Source organism: Neltuma alba, unplaced genomic scaffold (assembly GCF_004799145.2).
Source record: "Neltuma alba isolate B1F8T4 unplaced genomic scaffold, ASM479914v2 tig00011975_pilon, whole genome shotgun sequence".
NCBI classification, from domain to species: domain Eukaryota; kingdom Viridiplantae; phylum Streptophyta; class Magnoliopsida; order Fabales; family Fabaceae; genus Neltuma; species Neltuma alba.
Window position 1 is genome coordinate 1 of NW_021636550.1, and position 5,664 is coordinate 5,664.

Genomic DNA, 5,664 nt, shown 5'->3' on the forward strand with positions numbered 1-5,664 from the left:
GTACCAACAAGGCTGCTATGCCGGCGGCACCGTCCTCCGCGTCGCCAAGGACTTGGCTGAGAACAACAGGGGTGCACGTATTCTCGTTGTCTGCTCTGAGATCACTGCAGTTTGTTTCCACGGTCCCTCCGACACCCACCTCGGGGCCCTCTTAGGCCAAGCCTTGTTGGTGACGGTGCAGCCGCGATGATCATAGGCGCCGACCCGGACACCTCCGTGGAGCGTCCCATTTTCCAACTGGTATCCGCAGCACAAACCCTGCTACCAGACTCAGAGGGAGCCGTTGAAGGACACTTGCGAGAGGCGGGCCTCATGGTCCAATTGCTAAAAACGTTGCCAGGCATCATCTCGGAGAATATCGAGAAGTGCTTGGTGGAAGCCATGACACCCATCGGCATCGACGACTGGAACTCCATATTTTGGGTCGTCCACCCGGGTGGATGGGCCATTCTGGATAAGGTGGAGGCCAGCTTAGGGCTCAAGGAGGAGAAGCTGCAAACGACGAGGCACATCTTGACTGAGTATGGAAATATGTGGAGCACGTCGTTTTGTTCGTACTGGACGAGATGAGGAAGAAGTCGTTGAGGGAAGGAAAAGCAACCACCGGAGAAGGACAAGAATGGGGAGTCTTGTTCGGGTTTGGGCCGGGTGTAACGGTGGAGACGGTAGTGTTGCACAGTGTATTCCGGTGGAGGCAGGTCATTAATTAGAGATAATTAGTAATTACCTACGTGTGTGGTAATTCTATGGAGTTGGTCGATTTACGTGGTGATCAGGACCACATCCAAGGCTTGGAAAATTTATCATAAATATAATTTCAATTTATTTATTTTTTTTATATTTATAAAAAAATTTAAAATAGTTCTTTTAGTAATTACACATTTTAAAAGTTTCATTATCAAATACTAGTTTTAACCAATATATATGATTAACAAAGTCATTTTATGAAAGATAATACATATTTATTATAAATAATTAATTTAACTAATTTTCTTAATTTACTCAAATAATCAACAAACTCTTTATATTAAAAACCAGTATATCATGTATCATAGTACCCACGTGAGGCGTCTTTTTCCTTCTCCCAGGGCCATAACGCCATAAACTTCCTTGCGTCGTCCAAATGACTTCAACTCGTCCAAAAACAAATCTCTTCAGGTGCTACATCTCATCGACCATGGATATCTCTCTCATTTCATACAACTTAATTATAACTAATATATTTATAATGTATAGATTCAATGGTGAATATTTGTTCATCAACATTTTCTAACCCTTTTCCAAAAGAAGGAAAAGAAATAGAGATTTGCCCTGCCGCAGAAGCGTTTTGGGCTATTATTGATGATGAGTCTTTTTTGCTTCTTTGGAGTTACTTAGAAACACTTATAACTTCTTTCAGATACATTGGATAAATTTTTCTGCATGGTTACTACTACAATTGAAATGTTGATTTTGGAGAATTCAATTTTCATTCCAAATACTATTCAATCCAACGGCTACTGATACGTGTCGTTATTCTGATTGATTATTATTGTCTCGTACGTTATTGAAGTGACGTCCTAAATATATAAAAACGTGGGGATTTTCGTCGGGTCCACACTACATAGTACATACTCCTCTGGTCCTTTATATAGGGAAGAGAGAGTGTAAATTTTGGTCCTATATATTGGGCACCTGATGTAATTTTTCAGATGGATGTACAGAATTGCCCTTATTAAATTGCTGGCACATTTTCTTCTGAAGACTTCGTACATTTTCTTCGTTCCTCTTTCCAATGCTAAATACTTACTGTATGCTTTAATTTTGTCTTCTTCCTATGCCATTATTCCCGACTTTTCCTGTGGCTTTCTCTCTCTCTCTCTCTATTCATCTCTTCCACTCCCTCTGTCTGTCTTTTTATTCACCTGTTCCGATCCGTGGGCAGCACCATCTTTTAAAATGATTGGTTGATGAAGGGCCATGTGGCATTTAAGTTCGGTGCTTATCTGTGCACGATGCAATGCTATTTACGAGTAATTCCTTCCACCCATCATTCAATAGTTTTATTCTTTTTATTTTCAAAGTATTATACAGAGGTAAAATTGGAAAATTGTTATGTTTTAAGACAGAATTATTGCAGTTTAAGGTTTTTATTGGTCTGTATAAAATATGCTGGAAGTGCCTATAAATAGGACCAGAGGAGTACACGTTATTTTGCTTCCCATCCCGCAGGCTGGTGCCCCCACCTTATCCCCTGATCCACGTGGCTCGGCTACATAGACACATTATTATTCGCACCTGTCCTACTTTATATAGTGGTAGTAATAATAATATTTCAGTTCCTTGTACATAGAATGCAAAGCAAGCTTAGTGGATGGAAGAAACAGAATCTTTCCTTAGCCAGTAGACTTACTTTGGTGCAATCTATCACTAATCAAATGGCTGTTTTTCATATGCAACATTCTCACATTCCGGTGGGTGTGAAGCAAAAATGAGAGAAGATCCAAAGAGATTTTATATGGAACAATAATGAGAACAAAAAGAATTTAGTGAGTTGGGATGTTTTATGCACTTCAAAGGAGAAAGGAGGTTATGGATTGAAATATATGACAGTAATGAATGATGCGCTCTTGGGAAGGATTGGGTGGAATCTAATTGCAAAACTAGATAATCTATGCTCAAAGGTCTTAAGTGGAAAATATGGTAGGAGTGTCAATTTAAGAAGGGAATGTGTTGTAAAGACTACAGATTATGAATCTGGAAAAATCTTGCTCGCTTATGGCCTCAGTTAACTAGTAGTGTGGTATGGGAAATAAATAATGGAAGGGAAGTGCATTTTTGGAAGGATTGTTGGGTTGAGGAGGGCAGAAGACTAATAGACAGATGTAATATGCAATTAAGTGAGGAGCTTTCAATTGTAAGGCTAGTGAAATGGTTAATGTTGATGGAAATTGGGATTGTTGAAGCTGGAAGGTATGTTGTTTGAGGAGGATATGAGATTAATTCTTGCAGTACCACCACCAAAGAATATATATGGTAGTGACGTTGTTAAATGGGGTTCATCACTCCAAAATAAATACGTTGTTGCTGATATGTATAACAAACTGAAACAAGAAGGAGGAGTGAAGGATATATTGTGGAATAGAATTTGGCATTGGAAGGGACCTAGAGAGTGCAAGTTTTTGTTATGGCTAGCAACTCACAACCGGTTACTCACAGCAAAAGAAGAAGTAGAATATTGGGAGGAAATGCTAGTTGTTTTAGATGCAGTGAAGAAGAAGAATCTCTAATGCATGTTATGAGGGATTGCTATGTTGCAAGGATGATTTGGGAACGGCTAGGAGAAGAAAAACCTTAATTCAGAATTTTACTTACTACAAAATCGTGATTGGTTTAGATGAAATCTTGGGAGGAGGAATAAGAAAGAAGTGATTACTTTTGGGATCACTTGTTGGATGCTATGGAACTGGAGAAATAGATGCTTGTTTGAAGAGGGATTTGTCATTCCAAATACTACTCCGGTCCTTAATATAAGACCAAATTGTTGAGTTAGTTTTGGTCCTAAATATAAGACCCATTTCTCATATTTATCAGTTTTCCTAAATTACCCCTATGATGCTCTCTCAACCATAATCAAGTGAAAGAGGGAGATGAGGTATTAAGAAAGATGATTATGGTGTTTTAGGAAAAATGTGTCACTTTTTTTATAATTAACTAACTTACCTAACTTCCTTAATCTAATCAAACTAGTTAAATGGGTCTTATATTAAGACCGGAGGAGTACTATTCAATCCAACGGCTACTGATACGTGTCGTTATTCTGATTGATTATTATTGTCTCGTACGTTATTGAAGTGACGTCCTAAATATATAAAAACGTGGGGGATTTGCTTCCCCATCCCGCAGGCTGGTGCCCCCACCTTATCCCCTGATCCACGTGGCTCGGCTACATGCACACATTATTATTCGCCCCCTGTCCGACTTTATACAGTGGTAGTAATAATAATATTATCAGAAAAAAATTAACTATGTATATTTGGTCAACTATATAATTTTATTTAAATTATAATTAACAATATGGAGTATCGTTCGCTAAAAAATACAACCTTTCAATTCGTCATTTGTTCATATTTTTCAAAGGTGCTCTATTGTGTTTTGTTTTATGCTGTGTGCTTCAACGACCAGTATGCAGGATTTGAGTATTGTAAAAAAAAAAAAACATGAAAGCAAGTGAAGACAACATATTATAAGCGAAACATGATGAGAAACCAGCAATTAAAAATTCGCATTAATCCATCCCATTAACTGGACTAGAACAAGGTTGACCCCTGGATTAAAATTAAACCAGCATGTTAAAAATCCATCACCAAACCACATACTTTCTATGGATTTTTTTTTTGACAACTACTTTCTATGGATTTATAAGCACTACGGTACGTCCCACTTAATTTTTTTCCCCTCTCGAATCCATGCTTATCGCGAATTAATAAACTGCTTTTAGGGCATGATCAATATATCAATGTCAAAATTAAAACATATCTGAAATTATAGTAACTAATTAGAAACCATAAATAATAAGACTAATTTTAGATTTTGCATAACACTGTGAAGTATGAACTAAACTTAACAAAATAATTTAAGAATGGCTTATTTGAGAGATAAAAAAGGCCAAGAATCATTCTTCTACTGCAGGTAATCACTTAATTTAATAGTCACCATAGATGTGAATTATTTATATCAGTACAAGTCACAGACATGAACCGTGAGAGACAATGTATCCGTACATATGCATATAATAAGATCAAAATTGATTTCATTAACGAAAAATGCTAAATGAAGGAATTTAAGCAGTGACTTTGCATTTAGACTTTGACAATGAATTTGATTATATCCACTTCAATTTAAAGTAGATTTTGACAAAAGTAAAACCAGTGCTAATCAGAGAGGAAAATTCAAGTAAAGGAAAGGAGTGTGGGAAAAGTGAAGGGATGGCGACGTTCTAAAACAGTCAGTTTTGATTGGAAATTCAAATTTCTTAACCTAGTTTCCAGCTAGCTTTTGACCATAGGGACGAGTATAAAGTAAATGAACAAATAAATTTGCACAAAAAAGAGAGAACCAAATCGGTGATTAATTATGCTATGGAGGGCAGAGAAAACCAGGATGAAGGGCTACTAGACAATAATCAAGAAAATAATTTGGAGTAGTTGACGTTTAACTCCTCTGTATTTGAGAGCAACCCCTCAACTTCTATGCCTCTATTGGCAAAGCCACTTTCCCTTAAGATTTACTCCTAACGTGTTTCGCTTTTTTTTTTATGTACTCGACAGATAGCTACAATTTGTGAGACCTAAATTTACATTCTGGCTAGAATTCTTGCCCCCTACCAAATGTGAAAGATTTACTGAAATGGACCCTGCTTTTATGCCATTAATTGACAACGAGGTACCTGGAACACATCACAGATTCATAAATATCGTGTTCATTACATGCCCCTCTGCTTTAAATTAGAAAAAGTTTACAAGCCAAAAGTGGAATGCTTGGCATTCAGGGCTTTCCAAAGTCAGTTGTACTAAAGCACTCCCCAAATGATTCACATATGTCGTATCAGTAAGCACAGGAGCAACATGCAACGTGCCATCTTATATAGATCAGTTAAGCAGTAAAGGTCACATAAATAGTTCC

General features: G+C 37.3%; 1 pseudogene; it reads left to right on the top strand.

The window, feature by feature from the left end:
• The first annotated feature begins 4 nt into the window (after window positions 1-4).
• Window positions 5-706, top strand: LOC114720357 (chalcone synthase-like; annotated as a pseudogene).
• The last annotated feature ends 4,958 nt before the right edge of the window (window positions 707-5,664 follow it).